The sequence below is a fragment of the Pinus tabuliformis genome, chromosome 3_2 (assembly GCF_031772625.1).
Source record: "Pinus tabuliformis cultivar Carrire ecotype Pingquan chromosome 3_2, CPIR1, whole genome shotgun sequence".
Taxonomy (NCBI): Eukaryota; Viridiplantae; Streptophyta; class Pinopsida; order Pinales; family Pinaceae; genus Pinus; species Pinus tabuliformis.
The window spans coordinates 923,668,907-923,694,079 of NC_142302.1; the positions used below are offsets into that span (position 1 = coordinate 923,668,907).

At 37.3% G+C, this 25,173-nt stretch overlaps 1 pseudogene; it reads left to right on the forward strand.

Moving 5' to 3' along the window:
* The first annotated feature begins 1,171 nt into the window (after window positions 1-1,171).
* On the forward strand, window positions 1,172-1,756 carry LOC149183654 (beta carbonic anhydrase 2, chloroplastic pseudogene; annotated as a pseudogene).
* Window positions 1,757-25,173: the final 23,417 nt, after the last annotated feature.

Sequence of the window (25,173 nt, forward strand, 5' to 3'; positions counted from 1 at the left end):
TCCATTGTATAATTGTTGAGCATGTCTATTGTTTGGGTTCAGATTTGGTTGGGTAGGCATCTAGGGTTGCTTAGGTGGAGAAGAGTGTAACAACTATGGTTGGGCAGGTGGTGGAGGCAATAAAGCTTAAGCATTGTAGAAGGCCTCCACTGTTGTGGTGGTTCATTCCACTGAGGTTGTGGCAAAGCATATGGTTGAAATGACTAGGTGGCAAGCTGGGAGTGATACTAAAATGAAAAGGACCAAGGAGGAGGCGTAGACTAGGAAGTGTTCGAGTCGGTCTTGTCACTCCTCCATCAGAGATCAAAACTCTTTTTGCATTTCATTTTTAGGTGTCTCGCTCGATTCACTCAGTTGAATTTCACTAGGGGCATGCCATAATCTGACGTAAGGGTCCTGTCAGTCATTACTTTGTATCTATTGGCTTGTGTCTAATCATTAAAGTTCATCAAAATTCATCGAAGTTAGTGTTTCAGTCATTCATAGTCATGCATGGTATTTTGGTTAGCAAAGAGTTTTTTAGAGTTTTTTAGGTCTAGGGTTTAGTTGATTTAGTCCTCAAAATTTCCAATAAAGCTAGCAGGCCAGAGGGAGGTTCAGATTTTCATCATTAATAATGCTTAGGGATGATTCCTCTTCAAAACTCTATTTTGAAGAGGAAATTGTCAAATTAATTGTTTGTAATGAGTATGTCTTTTTAAAGGTCCTCCGTCATGAATTACTTCAACTGCAGCCTTGGGTCATCCTTTGCCGAAGACATGCCACCATCTCCTGCAAGAATCAACCAAAAAGCCATCGTTTCAACCAAAAATCAAAGTGAAGAAATGCCAATTCTGACGCGAAGAAATCAAAGCTATGGCTTGATATACATATTTCTATATTTATTCATGTCATTTGCACTCAAGAGGTCGACTGAAATTGGAGTTTAGTAGGAGAGAGGGAAAACTTGTGAATTTTCAAGCTATCACTATGCTTAGTGTGTGCGCGGCACATAGGCTGGGTGTCGCGGCACACTGGGCGCGACCGCGCAGTGCATTTTAACACGGGCGTGACACACCCAGGAGGCGCGACGCATTGGGCCTCCCATGAGGCGCATACAGCCGGAGGCCTGAAAAAGGGTCCAAACTCGTCCAAATCACCCAGAGACTGCACGGATTTGCCAGATCACACTATGGATGCAAGCATAGTAGCAAGGTTCAAACGTATTGGATTCTATGGTTCAGAAATTCGTCAACAGTCTGATATATCACGAAGCTTCAATATAGTACAGATAAGGCAAGTCCCGAATCAAATCTGTGCGCCTATCAAGAGAATTGGGGCAATCATCAATCAGGCAGTTGCAGAAGAGGAGACTATAGTTGATCCAATCCAGAAGGTCAAAAATGGATTCAAAAAACTTCAAAACCGAGGTTTACGATAAGGAGAAAGAATTGGTCTCCAAATTGCCCAAGGGCCGATCTCCCAAGTTCATGGTGGTTGTCTACGCGGACTCGCGAGCATGCCCGACCTATGTTCTCAAATTCAATCTGGGGGAGCATTCGTCGTGTGCAACGTCGCAAACATTATTCCTCCCTACGAGCATAGTGGTTTTCCAGGAGTGGGTTCTGCTATGGAGTATGTTGTTTTGCATCTCAAGGTGAAGAATATATGGGTGATAGGCCATAGCTGTTGTGGAGGAATCAACGCGCTTATGTCACTACCATACGATGGCACCCAAAACTCTCTATGGAATCATTTCAGAAGCCAATTAAAATGAAGCATCTATAAGCCTGATCTCAAACCAAGCACCAGATTCAGAGATTTCATTGCAATTGTAACAATTCACCAGGTACCAAGGCTGAGAATCTGCAATGGAGTGTTTTAATAATAAAATAAACAAAACATCAATTAAGGGGAAAGCCAAAATTAAAGCGAAAATATCTACCACAGCAGAGAGAATGGAAATAATATAGAGCATACAGCGGCTATGGAATGCTCTCAGGACACGTTGGGAGATATGCCTGTAAAACTAGACATCTGGATGCTGATTATAAAAAAATGGTTTTAATTCAAATGGGGAAGGTGAAAAGTCAAAGACCGGAGCTTAAAATAAAGCGATTCAAATAGGATTTGATTACCTATGTTTGTCTTCAATTACGAGATCTACGCTACAAGTGTTTCCTCCTCGTGGTTATCAAACTGATTTCAAGTGTAACACAACTCTTCCTTTTGAAGATTATATGACTTTTGTTCTCTATATTTAGTTTTCAGTTCTTGAGCTATTGTAACAGCTCTTCTGTCTGTCGATCTATATTCTGACGAATTGGTCCTATTTATGGTATGGTAAATCATTTTTAAAGGGGGAGAGTTTCTGGGAGAAGTGTGGAGGAAAACCCAGTGCTTTCACTATACAGTTTTGGCAGAGAATTAATGAAATGATGCAGCTCTGATTCATGAGATTCCTATGGTATGAGTTTAGCATTTGTGTCTCCTTTCTGTTTCATATGTACCTTGTTATGTTTTACATTTCATTCATAATCATTTCTAGCTGAATGCTTTTAAGTAAGAAAGGTGGAATTCAGTTTACTGCTCTACCTTGCGAAAGCATTCATGTTCTGTGTGGCTTCTTCTGTCTGAAAAGGATTCATTACCTATGCCCTTTTCAGCCTCCCGACAATCTTTCCACTCCATATTATATCAAACTTGATTGCTAAACTTCCTGCCTATCTTGCCTCATGAAAAAATCTGTGTCTTTGATTTAATTTCCCAGCTCATGCTGTCCTTTGTCCCATACAGCCCAGAAAATTTCAGTCATTCAGTAAATTACCTCTTTCATATCTATTTACTAGCCTAAAATTAGTTTCCCATTTCAAGTCATCTCAAGCCTCATTGAAATACTTTTTGCTGAGATTGACCCAGAGAGAGCCCTCTCCTGTCCTCGTAGGGCTAGCTACGAGGCTGAACATGGTTTGATGTGGACCTAGAACCTTGTCTTTTCAGCCTGAGGAAAATCTAGGCTCTAACAGGAAGGATGAGCAAGGGGTCCCCGAGAAGGTATGGATGTGGTCTAGTTGGGGTTGTAATATGCATGGGATGACCCTTGCATGCCTTACTAGTATGGTCTAGGCCCATGACATCTCCTTTTGTTTATGTAGCAAAGCTGCTCAGTGACCCCTTTAGCTCCTTGATATACAACTTTGAGTCCAGGGAAAGAAGGGCACTTGTCTGTGGAGTGGTTTTGTTCACAGACTGAGTAAATTTCAATAGAATTCAATGGACATTCATTCCTAAGGTGCCTCCTAGTGCATCTAGGATAGAAAATGGCCAAGGATCTATCTGCTTCCTCCTACTTTCTCTTAATGTGCATAGTGTCTATTTTTAAGGAAAAGGTTTGCAACATCTCACTCTTGAAATCTTCCAACATGTTTCCAATTTCACCCTTGATGGATGAGTTGGAAGAGGATGTACTGACCATAGGTTGACTACCCCTACCATTTTTCCTAGCTACCCTAGAATGGCTTCTAAAGACAGTATTGATATCCTCATAGGGTAATTGGTAGATATCTCCTCCTACTAATGCATGTAGGGTATCCAGAAGATATTACCTTACTCCCCTATGTAGGACCAGCTTTAGTGACTCAGGGTCAAGGGTGCACCTGGCCCTTTTGTAACTAAGCTGGAATCTTTCTTCATAGTCCACTAGGGATTCGTCATTTCCTATAGTCAGCCTAAAAATCTCCTCTTTAGTATCCTTTGACCTACATTAGTCTTGATACTTGTTGTTAAAGGCTTGTTTCATCTGAGCCCAAGTTGTGTTGCTATCCCTAGCTGTAACCAGTGCAATGTTGCATCCTTGAGGGTAGATCGAAATAGTTTTAACTTCTTCTCATCATCTGTATAGTCATAGGTTCAACATATAACAGAAAACTAAAATAGGAGAGTGTTGGGGTATTTTGTGGTCAAGCCATGGGAATGAGGTAAGGCAGAGGGGCTTATATTTTTCATCTATGTGTCCCCATTGGTTTCCCTGATGGGGAAGGAATCCTAGACTCTCTCTCTATTCCCCCTGTCATTTCTGTTTTCAGCCATTGGTTCAGTAGGAATGGGTTCTTCTTCTTCTTCCCCTGTAGGTTCTTCAAATATGTCAGGTTTCTCACCTAAGGGTTCCTCCAATTCACAGCCACCAAAGAAGAGGGAAGGTTGGTTGTTTGATGCAATGGGGGTATTTGGCAAAAATTTCTCTAAGTTATCCCTATTCCTACGAGGCATGAAAGGAAATGTTTTTGGGTTCGTTTTGTGTTTTTTTCAAACTTGGAAAGTACTTTGCAGAATTGAAATTGCTGATTAAATGAAAACTATTGATTGAATGAAAAAACTACTTGCTGAATTGAAATCTTGCTTGCAAAATGGAAAGGAAAGCAAAAATTGTACAATGAAAAAGGAAGCAACTAAATTACTTTCGTAGAAATAAACTAATGACAGAATATTAGAGACAAGAAATAGAAGAAAGAAGTAGTATTCACATATTAATTAGACACCTCCTCGACAATGACACCAAAAAGTGATGAGCGCTAGTATTGCAGCAAGAATGTTGCAACTCCTAAGCTACCAACTTTACTTTATCAACCCGGGGTTCGTACAAACTTGGAGGTGACAATTTTGTATACACAAGTAAAAGTGATGGTTCTGCCTTTTGTCACGGTTCACTTGGCAAGAGACCAGTGTGGTTTTCAAGTGAGACTTTTATGGAGTCAGAAGAAGCTTTGCTTCTTGATGGAAGAAAGGGAAATCCACTCTAAGGGAGAGTTACTCTACTGCAATAATGAAAAAGCCCGAAATTCAACGCTAAATCACACCATTTCCTAATTAACTACCAAGAAACTATGCTTTGCAATAATGCTAAATTAACATGAACCAAATGCTACTATCTAAGCATGGAAGCAAAAAGCATCAAACATCACTAATGTTCAAGTAAAGGGACTGAAATAAATCTTTTTTTCTCTATTTTTGTTTTCATGCAAAATCAAGTATGCAAACTAATTTATTTTGGTGACGTGGCAGGTGAATTAACAATGTTGGAGGATGGATGGAAGGCTTAGGAGATGGTTCGATGGTTTCGGAGACCCTTGGGAGACTTTTGGTGACTTCCCAAAGGTTTTCCATCATTTCAGCCTCAAAGCCAGCCATCTCAGGAAAACCTGCAAGATGTACTAGAAACCTACAGGATTCCTTATAAACCTACAATATGCATCTAAGAGAAAAATGGGAGGTGTTGGAAGTGATGGAAGGGTTAGGGAAGGTGGTAGATGGATGGAATGAAGTGAGAAAAAGGTCTAGGGTCACTTAGAAGTCAAAAAAAAGGATAGAAGATGGTTGGATTCGCTCTATGTGCTTGGAATAATTTTCTATGTAAAATGATGAAAACTAGTGAAGGTAATGGTAGAAACAAGGAATGGTTATGGTGGATGAAGTGGAAGTCTACCAACTGTGATACTAATAGTGTGTGGCCTAGCAAATGGACTTCATTGACAAGGATTTTGTGCAGTTGACCCATAACCGTGATTTGGTTGTTGATGAAGTACCAGGTTCCTACATAGCCTAGGGTGGGAGGGCATGTCTCCAAATAACCCAAGCCGAATGCTGCTATCTTGAAACTAATGAATATGAAGCAGGTGCATACCAAAGTGGGATGGAAGGGCACGTCTCTAATGGGAACCCACTTCGAATGTTGATCCAGAATTAAAATGGACATAACTCCATCAATATAACTCAAAATATTTATTATAAACTATTTTTGGAAGTATAAGTACCATTTTGCATCCTTCCATGTGTTGGAAATCCTTATCTGGACATTCTAGAAACTCATATTCCCACTGCAATTTTTCTGTCGTCACAAAAGTTCTGAAAAAATAGTTGATTTTAAATCAGTGATATATCCCACATCTAAACTCTAATTCGACCCTTTTTTTTTTTAAATTGGGTGATTTTTCAAGACGAGATCAGATCCACAATCATTTTTTTGAAATTATGCACAAAAGATTCAAAAAATGATAAGAGAGTCATCATCCACAAGTTGTTATCAGAAAACAAAATCTACAATATAGTTGATTTTAAATTAGTGATATCTCCCTCATCCAGACTCTGATTTGGCCGTTTTTTTTCTTTTTCTTTTTTTTTTTTAATTTTGGTAATTTTTCCCAAGGAATCCAGATCTAGTATTTGTTTTTGTAAATATTGCACCAACTATTTCAGATGTGATCTACAAACTTGCCACCCAAAAAGAAATTCCTGCAGAAAAAAAAAAGAAAAAAATATTCTTCCTGCTTGACCCAAGAAAGTGTTATGTGGAGGTCATGGCGCGTGCCTAAAGTTTGTTGAATATTGCTGAAAATTTTTGAAACTGAAATATACATGAAATCCTCATTCCCATGGAATCATAACCTCCTCCAATACCATTGATTTGGATCTTGGGAGGAGGCCGCCAAGATCCGAAAAATTGAAATTGCCAGAAGAAAAAGAGTAGAATGCCCAATAAACAAAACCACAAAGAAATTTTTTATTGAAAAAAGATAATAACTGTAAGGAATATATTGTGGTGGATTCTCTATCCTTTTACAAAAAGTGACTTGTTATATTCTCTAGTTACAATAGCATGGGTCAATTCCATGGGTGAATGAATACCATGAATGGATTTCACAATACCATGGGTTAATTCCATGAGTGAATGAATACCATGGGTGGATGTCACAATACCACGGGTCAATTCCATGGGTGAATGAATACCATGGGTGTATGTCACAATACCATTGGTGGATGTCACTTAAAATACCATGGGTGGATGCCACTTACAATACCATGGGTAAATTCCATGGGTCGATGAATAACATGGGTGGATGAATACCATGGGTTGATGCCATTTTCCATTCAGTTCAGGAAGTTGGTTGCTAGATATAAAGTCTTTGTCTACTCCTGAAGCACCTGCTATGTATAAAACATGTATAATTCCCAAAAAACTATGTAAACAAGAAGCATTCTAATAAGCTAGAAAAGAAGAATTAATGAACTAACAACCTACATTATGCATGAGGAAAGTTGCTAAAAGGAATCAAAGCATGGATGAGATCTACTGCAATAATGAAGATAGAAGAGATGACAATGAAATCCTACTTTGCAAAACTGATCAAATGCTAACTTAAATACAGTAAACTCCAAAGCCCATACAAGAAATAGAAATCTGTGTTTTCGGAGCTGCATAAGGGTTCCTTCCTCAAAAAATGATCCCAAAGGGAGGAAATGAGGCCAAGACACCTGCTGAAAACCTTGTGGTACTCCTCTTATCCCTGCTAACCTTCTACTAAAGTAAGGCACAATTGGAAGCAATCTGATAAACAATTAATCCAATCTACACTACTTGCAACGAAAACACATCTAAAGGCAAATTAAGAATGAAGCTATGAGACTAATCTAAACATACAGATACAAGAAGGAGGAGCCTTCGCTGCTAGGGTTGGACCCTAACCCAAGAGCTTCAACCCTCTGAGTTATCTCAGTGCTGGCTCAAAACAAAACTCATTCTTATTACCAAAACAAAAAATTACATCAACAAAACTTCCACAAGTTTGGAGCTCGAAAATATATTAGAGTTTTACAACAAAAATTTGAATCCCAATGAGGCTCTAGGCCTCTCTACTCATATAACTGAAGTCCCTATTGACTTCCTTAAAATTAGGGAGGCTCAGCTCCCAAACTCGAGATAAACTAGCTCCGTGTCTCTCACTTGCTCGGCTGCCTTCTAATCCTCATGGCTTGGATTCTTGCACTCCGAGCTGGTGTGATGGACGGAGGAATATGTGAATGGGGGAGAAGTAAATGAGGAGGATTTACCTCCTACAATCCCTCTCCCTTTTTCCATTTGAGTTTTAACCTAAGTATTTGCCAAAGTTCCTTGATTTTCTCCTTCAATCCTACATTCAATGCATATTAGTCCACTAGGCATAATATCCAACTCTAACTCATCTCATAAAATAAATATAATAAAAACCATGTAATAAGTTGTGAGAAAATTTGGCTTGACTAAGCTAGGAGGTGAATTAAGGCCCATATAATTACCCAATGATGAGGCTCATCAATAGGCTTCTACAAATATTTTTTTAGGGCTTGTTTGACCCTCAAAAGACCCACTGCAAGCCTACAACCTAATCATCAGAATTATGTTATCATTTCAGCCTGCTTCAGGGAGGAATTCCCATAATTTACTAGCCCAAAAAAGGTATCTTCTAATGCAGCATTCCAAAATAATTAATTACACCTTCAAACAGTCACAAAGGAAGCCCAATGAACCTTCTTTCCTTCATTGAGGATACCACTAGCCCGTGGCCACCACAAAGATTCCTTTCTCCCTTAATGCGAGTTTCTATCTCACTTCTTTGTTGACCTTGTGCTGAACACGTTTTAGATGTATTGAATGAACCTTCCTCACCTTATATTTATACATATAATAAGGGATCCAACGAATTTCCTAAGTGAAATGTCTTTTGGACATTTCCACTTCAAGCCTACATGACTTGAATGCCCAAAAATTCTTTGTCAACTTAAAAAATTTATATCTCATCCTCTACAACTCGGATTTAGAAGATTGTTATTGCATTGGATTATCCTCAACGTCCTCTATCATCTCCATCCATCACATGAAAAAAAATTCTCATTTTTATGCCCAAACATTGATGGGTGAAAAAACCCAACCTTGGGTTCCAAGCCCACAAGTGACTCTTGTGGTTCTCTAGCTTCCAAACCCTGAACCCTTGGGGTTGGAGTACTTCCCAAGCTACTAAAAAATCAACACTTCCATGATTTGAATTAATGAAAGAGACCAAATCAAAGTTGCTCAATTCATGGAATGACTTATTTCCATCAAAACAATTACCAACATTTGCACAAAAATCATCAATAACTAACACATCATCTTCTTGAAAACCTCCATTCCCTTTGTTAGATTAATATTTTCACTACTAATATTTTTACACTAGGTATGGTGAGTGGGCATAGATATACCTGAAATGAATTTGTCAATGATCAGATATGACTCCAATTGAAACCTATAAAAATCTATTTCCTTCGAAGAAAAAAACGATTCATCCATAATGTTGTCACCCTATGCAAAATTTGTTTTTAGCTATCAAAAGGGTGCAAAAGAGAAAAAAAGTTTGCAGCCATCTTCCAAGCCATAGAAGAACTCAAATAAAAATATGACCCTCTACATTGGTAGGTGTTCTGGATTAGCTTTCCAATGGTATATGGACTCCCAAAATGGACACCAGAGTCAAAATTTAGAGAATATTGAAGTTTCCCTTTAAAAACCAGAAAACAAGGAGAAAATGCCTAAATGTAAAATCTCGGATCTCAGAAATTGAAGGTCACGACATATCGATGATCGCTAATAAGAGGTCCTGCATGTCATAGGTACAAGGCACATCGATGATCAGAATATCGAAGGTCATGGCATCAGAGCATCAAGAGATCGACGTGTCATAAGCAGTGATCAAACATGTGACAACCTTTTAAAGTTGTGATATCATATAAAGTGTTGATTGTGATTAAATCTGCAGGAAAAGACTGAAGATGAATTAACAAAGGATTTTAGCAAAAAACTAGATTGGTTTCACGCTTTTTCTCTCTCCTTAGTGGGACAGGTGGCATGCAAATTCATTGTTTTGACAGATCATAAGGGACCAAAACTGGGTGATGCATGTCACCACTCAGGAAGTGGTAAGTGGCAAGGATGACTTCATATTAGAGATCATAAATCAGCATTCATAGGTTGAGAGATGTTGTTACATAAATGTAAGACCTCCAATTGAGATCCACCAATAAAGGGGCTCTAATATGGGGGTTGGCCTATGGCCACATAAAGAGCCAAGGAGACAAGGGCTAAGCAGAAAGGGTGATCAATGATTAGAAAAATTGAAATGCCGCAAATCCTAAGTTAATACCCCGATTATGATCTATCGATAAAGGGGCTCCAATACAAGGGCTAATCCACAGTCACATAAAGAGCCAAAGAGCCAAGGGCTAAGCGTATAGGGTGATTAGTGATCAGTGATCAACAATTGATGAAACCTGATATCGCATCACTCCAAGTGAAATCCCCAATTTGAGAACATTGAGTGAGGAGCTCTAATATGTGAGCCAATGCACGGTCAAGAAGGACATAATGAATTAAGGGTGGGGAATAGTATACAAAGAAACGATAGACTCCAAGAGGATTCTAAAGGCCTTAACACCTCAAGGTTAAGCACCATCTCACAACCCCCGGTCATATGAGAAGAAATGCATAAAGGGGATAAACCAAAGGGGGCCAAAGGAGATCGAGACTCGTTGTTCTATAACGTCTTTAAGAGTAAAAGTCGTATAGATATTTGAAGGCATAATGTCAGCAACTGAGGTATTGGAGGAAGGTATGGAGCTATTGGAAATCAATAGGGGCTAATCCTATAAAAGGCCCTATAACAAGAAACCAAGGACTACATGGGCAACATAAATGAATTTGGCTACTTCGCTTACATTTCTTCAAAGAGTAAATGGAGTTATGGGACTCAAAAAGACTTAACGACTTACCATGGATCTCCACTTAGTCATATTATGTGATGAGGATCATCAATAAATATACTTAATGGGGCCACAATTTCGTCCTCCAGCTTATTAAATTATCTTTCTCTCACATTTATCTAAAAATTTTGTTATATTATGCTTAATGTGACGAGTATGTTAGCAATGAAAATGAACTTCAAGGCTGAGAAGAGGCAATTCTGAGGTAACCACAGACCAAGCTTTTGATCTGGCATCTAGCCCTGCCAAACCAGAGAGGGCTCTCTCTTTGCCAACAAGATGTGACTGCAATAAATGAATTTTAGGCTAGCTATGGAGTGTGGGGATTTGTTTGAAATATTTTTGGGTCGAAAAAAGCAAGAGAAAGGACCATTGGGCTATGGGGTCGATGCAAGTTTCTGCCGGCAAACTTGGGGAAAAGTAAGCGCAATGTACAGCTAGATAAAATATTACAAATGTGAGGAGAATAGGAGAGAAAACCTGCTACCCTACAGGCATCAAATAGGGGATGGATCTACAGTGGCAGCTTTAGACAAAAGAGAAACACAAGGTTACTCAGCAGAGCATATAATAGAGGATGGATTTTGCAAAGACAACCACTACATTTAACAACAAAATTATCATGAAAGGAGCATCGTGTACAAATGAATTCCTAACAAATATCTTAGATAATGTTGTAACAAGGTAGAAAAACAAAATATGTACGTGAATTATAGGACAAACATACTAGAAATTAACACCGTGATGGATACCAAGTCCAAAGGGTAGACATTGATTTATTAAAATAATATTCAATAGAAACTTTACACATTCCTAAGCAGCCTCTCTCTGCTGCAAAAATCCAACCATAACATCTTTAAACTAATACTATTTATAATATTACAAAATCATTTTAAATTTCCTCAACATAGGAAATAAAAAATAAAAATAGATATTAATTCTAAAATCCTATCATAAAACAATATTATAAACTAAACAATCCTAAATAAAAATCTCGTGAACTATGGAAAATAGAGTTTTTTGAAAACCCAAATTAAGTGAAGGTTTTCCAAGTGGATTAATATCACTGTATCTACTCCTTCAAGTGTGGAACCATATTCCACAAAATCTTCCCTTTGACTGTCACCTCGCACCTGCCTGCACCAATCCTAGAGTTGTTTGATCAACCTGCTATTCTCGTTCCTCCTTGGATGTTCTCTGACTACCATTTCTACCCATAATTATGCGAACTATCAACTTGTACAACAATAACTGTAATGTCATCACTACAAATGTCATACTCTAGCCATAACCAATATAATTCGAATTTGGCAACATCAACCATCGCTTGACTGGAGATAAAATCAAAGACTCCATCAATAAACTCAAAGACTCCATCACAAGCAATAGAAATAGGTAGGATCACTAGAGGAGTCCACTGCAACAAGATCCTTTCCATAACTATGGATTTGCTACAATTGTCTGACCATTTCCATAGATTTAAAATGCTACAAGCATTCTATATCACTTCTGAAGACAAACTTTACAAACTCAATAAACCTGTGCATACATACCAATAATGATTGTGTTTTAATAATTACTCTTTCATTTAGACATTTAATCAAACAACTGGTTTTCTATCATCAGTATATTGGTTGTTGTATTTTAAATAGTTCACCCCCCAATCAGCAAATGTCGCAGCGTCGATTTCCTCGTGTCCCAAGGAATCTGCTTATCTTTTTGCCCACGTAAAGTGTTCTGCATCTAAATATATCCCAAGCTTGAGACCTTTGCTGTGTACATAATCAACAAGGGCATTGATTCCATATGGGTAATCTTCCATCTTTATCTCACTTGAGCTTCACCCAATCAATTATCTATATTGACATATTCTAACCAAGTTCACTGAGCCTAGTTGAGATCAGCACATCAATAGTTTCTTTGATTACTTTCTCATTGATATCACAACCAAAATGATTCCAAAATTTCCACCCCATGAGAGTTTTTGTACCCAACTCATTGTCCAATAGATTTCTTGGATTAGAACCAGCATGAGTGACAGAGAAATGCGAGGCCGAGGCCAAGGCAAAGAAGAAAAAAAGCGACATGAACGCCATCGTTCTTTTCTTTTTGGAAGGGAAGAGAAAGAGAAATTACGATTTGAAATCTCCTAATATAGAATGCACTAGCCTACTCATAGTCCTTTTGGATGTACTCCGAATTTATGAAACTAATTGAAAAGAGTCTATTAGCCGATGGCGCACAGTGAGTTTTGTTGGGAGCCCTTTTGTGACGGGAGAGTCCTCCTCGGTATTTGTCTCTATTTGCCACAACTTTTTATCATTGATAAGAGCAACAATAGCCTGAGCCTTCCTTCTAACATTTTTTCCTTTTCCAAAGCACACACATGATCATGAAAATTTCTAGTGGCACTATAATATCTGCCATCTTTGATCCTTGAGGGCCCCAAGGCTCACTACTCATTGCATCAAGGACCTTCTGCTCAATTAAAAGCACCTTCAGAACTTTGTTTTTTAGAATGGCCCTACGCATAGAATGAGAGTTTTTGTACCCAACTCATTGTCCAATAGATTTCTTGGATTAGAACCAGCATGAGTGACAGAGCAATGCGAGGCCGAGGCCAAGGCAAAGAAGAAAAAAAGCGACATGAACGCCATCGTTCTTTTCTTTTTGGAAGGGAAGAGAAAGAGAAATTACGATTTGAAATCTCCTAATATAGAATGCACTGGCCTACTCATAGTCCTTTTGGATGTACTCCGAATTTATGAAACTAATTGAAAAGAGTCTATTAGCCGATGGCGCACGGTGAGTTTTGTTGGGAGCCCTTTTGTGACGGGAGAGTCCTCCTCGGTATTTGTCTCTATTTGCCACAACTTTTTATCATTGATAAGAGCAACAATAGCCTGAGCCTTCCTTCTAACATTTTTTCCTTTTCCAAAGCACACACATGATCATGAAAATTTCTAGTGGCACTGTAATATCTGCCATCTTTGATCCTTGAGGGCCCCAAGGCTCACTACTCATTGCATCAAGGACCTTCTGCTCAATTACAAGCACCTTCAGAACTTTGTTTTTTAGAATGGCCCTATGCATAGTGCCAAAGGGGCTACGCACAATGACATAGTCCAGAAGTGCAGTGTCACAGCCAAGAGCGTAGTGCCACGCTCTAGATTGGCTTGGCTTTCGATTTTTCGACTTGACTTCAATGTTTTGACTTATTTGTATTTTGGATGCAGGGGCGCTGAGATTTGGAGCTGAACTAGGCCTTCGGTTCTTGTCAGATGCTAGGAGAGCATCAATTCTAGTGCCATCATTCGAACTAAAACATTAATGGTTGCCTGCTACATTATTTTCAACATTTGAGCATACTAATGCCATAATAGAAACCTCTAAATTTGCAACTTTATTTTGTTCTAGTATCATGGATTTCATGGAAGAATGATTTCTAGGGTTTCAATAGGTATAGCCATCTTGCCAAAGGCTTTTAAAAGTATCCATGTCTTCCTCATAGCCATGCACTCTATGATTATTAGCAGAAAGGACCCCCAATGAGGAGATCTATGGGACCCTCTTGCAAAGGGGGAGCCTTCCATTTGTTTGAAATGTCAAATATTCTTTGAGTTGAAAATCTTGGAAGAAATGTAGGTAAGGATGACAGCGAACACTAAATGAACATCTATAAATATTCAAGTAATTCCTCTCTAGAAACATGAGACCAGCAGCTATAAACCATCCTTTCATCCACAATATAATTGTTAGCAATGTATAGTGTCCTCTACACAAATTCATGGATATCTCTTTCAATCAAAGCAGAATGAACTCGCCATGTGTTGAGATGAGGATTAGCAACACGGAAATAGACCTCAAAGGCTATGTTATCTCCTTCTCTATCACAATCCAGCCACTAACATCTCCTAGTTTCCTCTGGATCATTCAATACATGAATTGCTACACTGGGAGATCTTTGAGTCAATCATCCATTCGGTCATACCTTTTGATCAGGGAGCCGGTTTTGGGAGTGTGATATACTGTTTGAAACATCTTTCTGAGCTATTTCTGATGGACATATTTATGACATGTTTTTCATGGAAGATCATGTGCAAAACATCTAGCAAAACTAGACATAGTAAGAGCCCATGTTGATCCCTGGTGACAGGCTGTGAAGACTGGAACTAATATCTGCCTTATTGTGGATGGCAACTCCTTGGAGGTGTTAGGAAAACTGTATACCAAGTGCCTCATCCATTAGGAAATACGGTTAGCAAACCTAAACAACCTATACCAATACAAAAACATGGATACAGTGAAACCTATATATAAACAAATACCGGAAGAAAAGTGCTATGCACAAACCTACCTTACTTTGCAGTAAAATCAATAGATCAAGTGATGTTGTAATGCCAGATCAACCAATCAAGTAACTATGACAAGAATACTGTTTGGAAGTGCTTAAACCAGGACACAAATGTAAATGATGACAGCCATACATGCACATAATGAGTTTGGTTGTGTAAAATACAGTCTGATCTATCATTCAAACTGAAAAGATTTCCATGTATGCCGCAATAGGATCGATGAAATCATACTCTGTTTACTACCCCAACTCCTCAATACATTCTTCCAGCTACAAACTGTCAATGGAAACATCCACGTACATCCCTATTGTTTCTTGTTTTGAAGGAGGGAGAGTTTCCAAGAACTTTTTGGGATCTCAAAATTCATGTGATTTAATTTGAACATCCAATAATTCAATTTCCTTCTCTAATCTTTCAGCAACTATTCCAAGAAAACAATATTTACTTTCTGGTGTGAAGCGGTTGGATTTCAAACAAAGAAGCACCGATGTTGAGAAATTCTCATCAATTTAAAACTTTTCTAACTCATCCCTTAAAGTCAATAACATTTCACTAGATAACGGATTTTCCACATACCTTGTCATCAATGATTACCTTAAAAGTTTTTGAAATCTTGATTCTGGATTCGTTGGCAGTGATGTCGCTTTGAAACTTTGAAGCTTGGGATCTTGAACAGTGGAGTCGTCAGGTAGATGATTTCAACCTTCATATGTGTCTCACTGCTTTCCACCATCAACAATCGGATCTATAACTTGAACGATATTTCCCGAAGAAGATTTGTCAGCTCGTTCCCCGGCAACGGCACCAAAATGTTAGCACTCAGAATGAACCTCAATGCTGAGAAGAGGCAATTCCAAGGTAACCACAAACCAAGCTTTCGATCTGGCATCTAGCCCTACCATACCAGAGAGGGCTCTCTCTTTGCCAACAAGATGTGGCTACAATAAATGAATTTTAGGCTAGCTATGGAGTGCAGGGATTTGTTTGAAATGTTTTTGGTTCGAAAATAGCAAGAGAAAGGACCATTGGGCTATGGGGTCAATGCCAGTTTCTGTCAGTAAACTTGGGGTAAAGTAAGCGCAATGTACAATGAGATAAAATATTGCAAATGTGAGAAGAATAGGAGAGAAAGCTCGCTACCCTACAGGCACCAAACATGGGATGGATCTATAGTAGAAACTTTAGACAAAAGAGAAACACAGGGTTACTCAGCAGAGCATCTAACAAAGGATGGATTCTGCAAAGATAACCACTACATTTAACAACAAAATCATCATGAAAGGAGCATCATGTACAGATGAATTCCTAACACATCTCTTAGATAATGTTGTAAAAAGGTAGAAAAACAAAATATGTAAGTGAATTATAGGAAAAACATAGTAGACATTAACACTGTGATGGATCCCAGGTCCAAAGGGTAGACACTACTTTATTAAAATAATATTCAAGAGAAACTTTACACAATCCCAAGCAGCCTCTCTCTGTTGCAAAAATCCAACCATTACATCTTTAAACTAATCCTATTTATAATTTTACAAAATCATTTTAAATTTCCTCAACATAGGAATTAAAAATTTAAAATAGAAATTAATTCTAAAATCCTATCATAAAAGAATATTATAAACTAAACAATCCTAAATAAAACTCTCGTGAACTATGGCAAATAGAGTTTTATGAAAACCCAAATTAAGTGAAGGCTTGCCAAGTGGATTAATATCATTGTATCTACTCCTTTAAGTGTTGAACCATATTCCAAAAAATCTTCCCTTTTACTACCACCTCGCACCTTCCTGCATCAATCCTGGACTTGTTTGATCAACCTGTTGTTCTCGTTCCTCCTTGGATGTTCTCTAACTGCCATTTGTACCTAGAATTTTGTGAACTATTAACTTGTACAACAATAATTGTAATGTCATCACTACAAATTTCATACTCCAACCATAACCGATATAATTCGTTAACAATTTTGGCACAAGCATCACAAGGATCATTGAATTTGCCAACATCAACCATTGCTTGACTGGAGATAAACTCAAAGACTCCATCAATAAACTCAAAGACTCCATCACAAGCAATAAAAATGGGTAGGATCACTAGAGAATTCCACTGCAACAAGATCCTTTCCATAACCACAGATTTTCTACAATTGTCCGACCATTTCCATAGATTTAAAACGCTACAAGCATTTTATACCACCTCTGAAGACAAACTTTACAAACTCAGCAAACCTGTGCATACATACCAATAATGATTGCATTTTAAGAATTACTCTTTCACTTATACATTTAATCAAACAACTGGTTTGTTGTCATTAGTATATTGGTTGTTGTATTTTAAATAGTTCACCCCCCAATCAGCAAGTGTGGCAACGTCGATTTCCTCGTGTCCCAAGGAATCTGGTTGTCTTTTTTCCTAGGTAAAGTGTCCTGCATCTGAATATATCCCGAGCTTGAGACCTTTGCTTTGTAAATAATCAGCAAGGGCTTTGATACCATATGGGTAATATTCCATCTTTATCTCACTTGAGCTTCCCCCATCAATCATCTATATTGACATATTCATAACCAAGTTTACTAAGCCCAGTTGAGATCAACGTATTAGTAGTTTCATTGATTACATTCTCACTGATATCGCAACCAAAATGATTCCATAAGTTCCACCCCATGGGAGGTGTCCTACCCAACTCATTGTCCAGTATATTTCTTGGATTAGAGCCAGCGTGAGCGAAAGAGAAATGCGAGGCCAAGGCCAAGGCAAAGAAGAAAACAAGCAACATGAATGTCATGGTTTTTTTGTTTCTGGAAGGGAAGAGAAAGAGAAATTATTATTTGAAATCTCCTAATATAGAACACACTGGCTGGCGTGTAGTCCTTTTGACTGTACTCTGAATTTATGAAACTAATAGAAAAGAGTCCATTAGTGGATGGCACACGCTAAGTTTTGTCGGGATCCCTTTGTGCTAGAGTGTCCTCCTTGGTATTTGTCTCTATTTGCTGCAACATTTATCATTGATAAGAGCAACAATAGCCTGAGCCTTCCTTCTAACATTTTTTCCTTTTCTAAAGCACACCCATGATCATGAAAATTTCTAGTGGCACTACAATATCTACCATCTTTAATCCATGAGGGCCCTAAGGCTCACTACTCGTTTCATCAAGGACCTTCTGCTCAATTACAAGCATCTCCCCATTTACAATTACCTGCCAACAACATCTATTAACAACAACAAGATGGACTAAATTCCTACTTCAATAAAGAAATAGATTTCACATCTTGTGAATGCCTCCATGTCTTACATCTGCTTACAAATGATGGACTAGGAAACAAGCCCACAAAACATGCCTTTAAAGAAATGACCCTTCAAGTCAAGCATGTAGAAAAATACCATTACGACTCTTTTTCAAAAGATGAAACACTTCATCATTATCTCCATTTGGAGACCAAGTTAACTTCTCCCAAGTCAACATGGCATCACATGCATGTCGAAGCAATCAACCCTGCAAGTAAATTACAAATACATGTTCAAAAACAATGAAATCATCAACATCCTTGTGTTCATGCATCGCATGCTCATGCATGCATTTCATCTCTCAACTTTCACTTAATCACACTGTACTTGCGAAGCTGAAATGAAATATAATGTAGATGTATCAATAGACGTCCAATATCAATTGGGTAAGAACTCTAACCATTCCTTACCAATGCCTTTCAAAGGTACTACCTTTTTCTGCACATCAGCATCATCATGTGAATCATTCTGAGACACATCATTCATGGAATCTTCACTTCCACTTCTACCATATTCTCTTTCCACTTTCTTCAGTTTTTGTGGAAGCATTGTTGGATTCAGAGTCCAACATTTTGTGGCAAGATGTCCTTGCTTATGGAAGTAAGTGCACTACATGTACATCCTCTTGACAACATGATTTGCCTTCTCCAATGGACCTTTGGCTTCTTGCTTCTTTTCCTTCTTTTACTTCCTGTATGTGGCCATTCTCTTCCAACATCTAGAAACATTATGGTTATCCAACCCACAAAAGGAACATGCAATTATTTTCCCATACATATGTGGAAATTTATCATGCTTTGCACGATCAAAAGGAAAATGTTTTGAACCAGATTTATACCTTTCTCTTTTACCTTTATTTCCTTCATGCGAAGGTGAAGCAAATGAAGAAGTGGCTCCCTTTGGAACACTATAAATCTCTTCAAGGCTGTTGGAGTCTCCCCAACACTCTGGTTCAAGTGTGTGCTTCTGAACACCTGCATCCTACAAACGATGTTTCAAGCTATTTCATTCTTCCTCAATACAATCTTCACACTCTGTAATGCAACTCCTTGGAGTTGTTTCAATGGCCTTCATGGCAGCCTTGGAACTTTCTCCATAAGCTTGTCCATAGCCAAGACCCAAATACTTAGGCATTTCCTCAACAATTATTGGTTCATAGCCCATCTTGGACATTAGCTTGGAACCTATGCCTCTAGTATGTTTTTCAAAAGAACCAATATAAGCATTCTCAAAGGAATTTGAAGACAAACTAGATTGGTTTACCTCTTCTTCAAGCTGATTCTTGACTAAGGCTTCTTGGGCAACAAAGAGCTATGTCTGCAACTCATGCATCCTTTTTAGGTTCATATTTGCAATATGAAGTTGCCTCTCCATTTCTTGCAATTTGTCAGCAAGAAATTGCTTCTTTTCCTTCACGGAATTCAACTGCTCTCTAAGTATGTTGCTCTTCCTTCCATCCTCATACATTTCTCTCACCATATCCATCATGGTGGACAATTCTTGCTTCATGTCTTCATCAAAGAATATTGTGAAGAACGCAGAATTTGAGGACCCACTTGTAGAAGTTGTCATTATGCCAATGAACAAAAAAACTTCAAAAAGATAAATAAAGAGCTTATTTAAGCAACCTCTTTCAACAACCGTTTTGTGCTTTGCATTGCCTTGAGGTCCTTTGGGATAGAAGAATGTCTTCAGCCCTTCTCCCTATTTGTCCTTCCTAGACTGAGCTATCAATAAATTTCCCTTCACCTATGCAAACTCAGAAAATAGTCAGTCTGCAACACAAGAATACAATCAACGTCTGACTGTTTAAACACCTTTCAGACAAGCAATCTTTGCTCTGTCAATCAAGCATTCTGATATAACCTTCTTTAAGGTGAGGTTAACCAAACTTAAGCTCCGATGCCACTTGATCTGAAAATGGGGCACTTAGGCTTCTTGGCTAACTTACAAGAACCTCTCCCACTCCCAAAATTTGAATATTCCCAAGTCTTATTGATTTACCAATGTCGAATTAAGAAATGCTTGAAACTATAGGTGTATACTGGTATTTTTTTTAACTGTTGATGTGTTGTAAATTGATGTGCTAAAATGATGTATAAATACATGTAACAGAAAATAAATCAGCAATAAACAATCACACAAAAATAGAAATTTAATTATGAATTCACCCACAACTCTTGGGCTACATCTCCGTGAGCTCTAGTAAACTCAACTAAGCTCTCTAGGATTATGGCATAAGTCTTATTTTACAAGCTCTTGGATTAAATCCTATTGTTTTACATAGAAACAGTGGGTTTAGACACCATGTTATTCCCTGGCTCTTGAAGCTCTGGCTCTTGGCTCTTGGTTCTGGAAATATCGCTCTAACTCTAGCTCTTCGGCTCTGGCTCTAGATCTGGTTCTTCAGCTCTCATTTCTTTCTACCCTCTATTAGTTTGCAACCCTCTTGGCTTTTCACTTGACTTCCAAGTGACTCCCTTGGCTGCCTTTTTTCTTCTATGCTACCTCCTTCAACTTAGCTTCCTGTGTTGGGTTCAATTTCAGCAAAAAAACCCAACAAAAATCTTAGCAACCAACAACAACTCCTATCTCTGTCATTTTGTGGCTTTGTAAGCCAAATCGACACTGTTGGTTCATTTTCCCTCTCCGGCTCTCTGTCTTCCTATTTTGGTCTACTCAAATCCCCTCTCTAAATGTTAGCAACCATTTCTAAACGCCCTCAGGGATGGATGCCACCTATTCTGTATTGGGAGAGTGCATCAATTCTTGAAATCCCCCAATATATCCATTCTTGGCTTACACAGGAAAATATACCAAACACAGGAAAAATCCGTAGAAAACATTGTTCACCAGACTTCAAATTTTCATAAATGCACTTTATAACATTATCGGGTTTCCCTTAGTGACTGTCGCAAGTCGGCATTGCCTGTTCCGTGGCTTTCCATTTGTATTTATACAATACATTAAAAACATTGAAAATCCCACTTATTGGACTTGAAATCATATGTAACAGTATAAATAAACCGTTTCGGGTCCGTAATATCGAATCGACGCATTTTCTTTGTAATTTGTTTAATAAATGAAATACATGAAATACACAGAAAGTCCATTGTTTGACAAATCTCAAATCATATAAAATAGCATTTATATTTGTTATCGAGTCCAGCTGATCACATCACATATATATATGTGTATATGACCTCTCCTTTGTGTAACTCCGATTGCAATATCGCAATGTGATTGATCGCAATAACATATTTCTTATGCCCTCGGTTAGTGTAGTGCTCTATTGTGGTCGTCGATTGCAATGTTGCGATCGAAATAATCATATATTATGCTCTGATATCCTCTGATAGCCACTGCCAATTTCGATTGTCGATCTAATCTAGACTATTGATCGGTCAGATCCGACAGCTCCTGTTCACTATCCCTTTGACCTCCGATGGGCTCGATTTTCATTGTTTTCTCATCTTTTTAAGGCCCAATAGTGTTATCCGCCTTTTCCAAAACTTATTTTGCGATGGTTTTGACATTTTAGGAGATTTTTGAAGACCTAGAGGGATTTTAGGGCCCATTTTCAAGGGATTTTGCCCCTTTTCCCAAAGGATATAGGTAGCTTAATTTTATGATAACTTCTGCATCCTAAGTCAATTTTTGCCCATTCAAAGTGCAGTAGATTCAGAATGAGATGATCTATACAATGGGGCTAGTTCCAGGAACTTCCTTGGACTTTCATTTTCCTCAGCGAGGAACACTTAGACTTAGAAGTCTATCCAAAATCCATTTTGGATCAATGTAGGTCTCGTTTTGATGTAATTACAGGTGAAGAAATTCTAGCGTAGGGAAACTTTGTCAAAATTTTGTTAGAATCTACCAGGAGTTTTGAAGTTGTCTAAGGAGGAACCTTGAAGTGAGTTTTGAGTTCTAAGTTCTTCTCATGCATGTAATTCTATGAAAACACCTTTTATTTTGATATTTGCACAATATTAATACAATTTTAAGGAGTTTTCAGGGAAAATTATGTTATAAACATAGTTTGTTAATTTAGATATCAATCTTTTGGATTAATCACATCATTAGGATTGGGTCGATGTTTCGAACCAACTAATGTGGTTCATCCTTAGGACAAGGTGAGAAATAACTAGAGCTGAAGGAATAAATAGTATGGATGCATCATTGCCCAGAGTTAGCCGTTGAAAATTAGTCATTGCTTAATTTGCTACTGAGTTAAAAACTAACTATTATGTGATAAATAAATATTTTGATGCTATAAATGGAATATTTAAAAATAAGTATTTATTATAATATAATTTGTTAGGGTTTGACTTATTTAAGGTGAATTTGTTAATATTTCAAGCTAAAATATTATTAATTATTACAATAAGAATATTATATGTTAAATAGTTTAATATATAGTAAGGAATTAACTATTATGTAGAAATTAATTATTATTTTACTCCAATATTATAAATTAATTCATTTAATAATATTAATTTTATAGAATTAATTTATATAATGGGTCTGAATAAGAGAATATTGTCCCACAGGAAACTTAGGGAAGCAATTGAAATTCATAAGCATGTCAGAAATATTAATAGGGATTATGGTTGGAAATTAGATGAGAATTGGATTCTAGCTCTCTCCTCTTGACTCTTCCTCCCTCTCCTTTCTCCTCTTCAGTTTTTTGTTTCTCCCTTTTTGTCTTCTGGTTCCCCCCCCCCACCCCCCTTGTTTCGATTATTTCCTTCAACCTCATTTCCTCAACTTGTTAATTAATTTCTAATCTTATTGGTTAGCATAGATTTTCCTGAGGTTTTCTAATTTTCTCAACCATCCTCCTTTATAATCTTGATTAGTTCCACTCCACAAATTGTGGCCATATTTAGAGTAGTCTTATTAATCGAAATCATTAATATTATCTTATTCCTAGACCTAATTTACCTCAAATTAGTCAAACCCTAACTCATCACATTTCATAAATTAATTATTGAGACCCATTATATAAATCAATTCTATAAAATTGATATTATTAAATCAATTAATTTATAATATTGGAATAAAATAATTATTCATTTTTACATAACAACTAATTCCTAACTATATATTAAATTATTTAACATATAATATTCTTATTGTAGTAATTAACAATATTTGAGTTTGAAATATTAACAAATTTACCTTAAATAAGTCGAACCCTAACAAATTATATTATAATAATTAATTATTTTTAAGCATTCTATTTATAGCATCGAAATATTTATTTATCACATAACACCTAGCTTTTAACTCAGTAACATATTAACCAATGGATAATTTTCAACAACTAACTATGGGCAATGATGCATCCATACTATTTATTCCTTCAGAACTAGTGATTTCTCACCTTGTCCTAAGGATGAACCACATTAGTTGGTTCGAAATGTCGACCCAATCCTAACAATGTGATTAATCCAAAAGACTGATATGTACATTATGGATCACAAAAGACTTAGATCTAGTTTGTTATTATTGTGAAATTTAGGGCATGAGTAGTTAAAATATTTCTCTCCTTGATAATTGCATGTGATATAATTTTTCTTCTTAACTTATAGTATTTTCATCGTTATGTTATTACTAAATTCTTTTCATCAAGACAATAACCACTGTGCATAGTAAAAGACAAGTGGCACAATATGTAGGCTTGTTAGCGAGGGCCAAAACCTCTCACCTCATGAGATTAAAACCAAATAAAAATTCTTCTTCTAGATCTTCAATTGATGAGTACCAATACCATGACAAAGAGCCTTGACTCAAGTATCCTCCCAAGAACCTTTTCACTAACGTTAATGCTCTACCTATTCCCTTCCTTGTATTTATTTTGACATCAAAAAACTCTTCTTGGCTTCTTCTAGAGAAACTCGAACTTTATCCTTTACACTTCTTCTTTTCAGCTTCCCCTAGAGAATCTTGGTCTCTAGACTTCACACTTCTCTACTCGTCTCTCTCTAGAGAATCTTGGTCTCTAGATCAAAAACCCTAGTTTCTATACTTCTTCTTTTCGGCCTCCTTCTATGCAACAATAAGTTCTCCTTTGATCGCATCTTGATGTCTTCAGTCCTTCTTTTGTACCCAAAATGAGTATCCCAGAAGAATACTTCATTCGATGAATCCAAAAGAAAACTTCCTTTGCTATACCTAGAAGAATATCTCCTTCTCTATACCTAGAAGAATCCTTTCAGCGCTATCCCTAGAAGAAACCTTTATTTTCTATACCAAAAAGAATCTCTCCTTCACTATACCTAGAAGAATCATTTCTTTGCTATCCCCAGAAAAAACGTTCCTTTTCTATATCTTCTTCACACTTCTATTGCTAGGATCTTCTTTGCAATTTTTCTTTATATAATTCTTTTTGAGTTGCTTGCCTCTAAGTGAGGCCAACTATGGCTATATATACACCTCAACACATTTCCTTTAGGCCAACATGATCACTAGTGGTTAGGCTGACTTCTTCTAGCAATTTGTTCCATTTTTTGAAGGCCAACGTGAAGAGGATAAGTGACAAGGTCTTGGTGGATACTTTAAATTGACAAGTTTGACCTTTTACAATGTGTAACATGACTTGATCACATGATAATGACTCTATCATTTTATTACTAGATGAAAAATAATTCCTAAAGACTCTCATTGAGAGTCTTGACTCAAAAATAAAATTTCTTGCTCATGAAACCCATGAAGGAAGCAAAACAATAATTTTATTTTTCTTCTTTCCATCGCATTACATAAAATCACAATTACATGTCATTATGAAGACCAAACCTAGTTACACTTTTCAACGCTCCCTCTTAACTAGGGAGGTATTCAAAATGGCACTTGGAAATTCTCAATTTGAAGAATTTCTCATAACAATAGATTAAGATTGATAACTTATTTGTAAATCATCATATCAACCAGCATTGTTACATA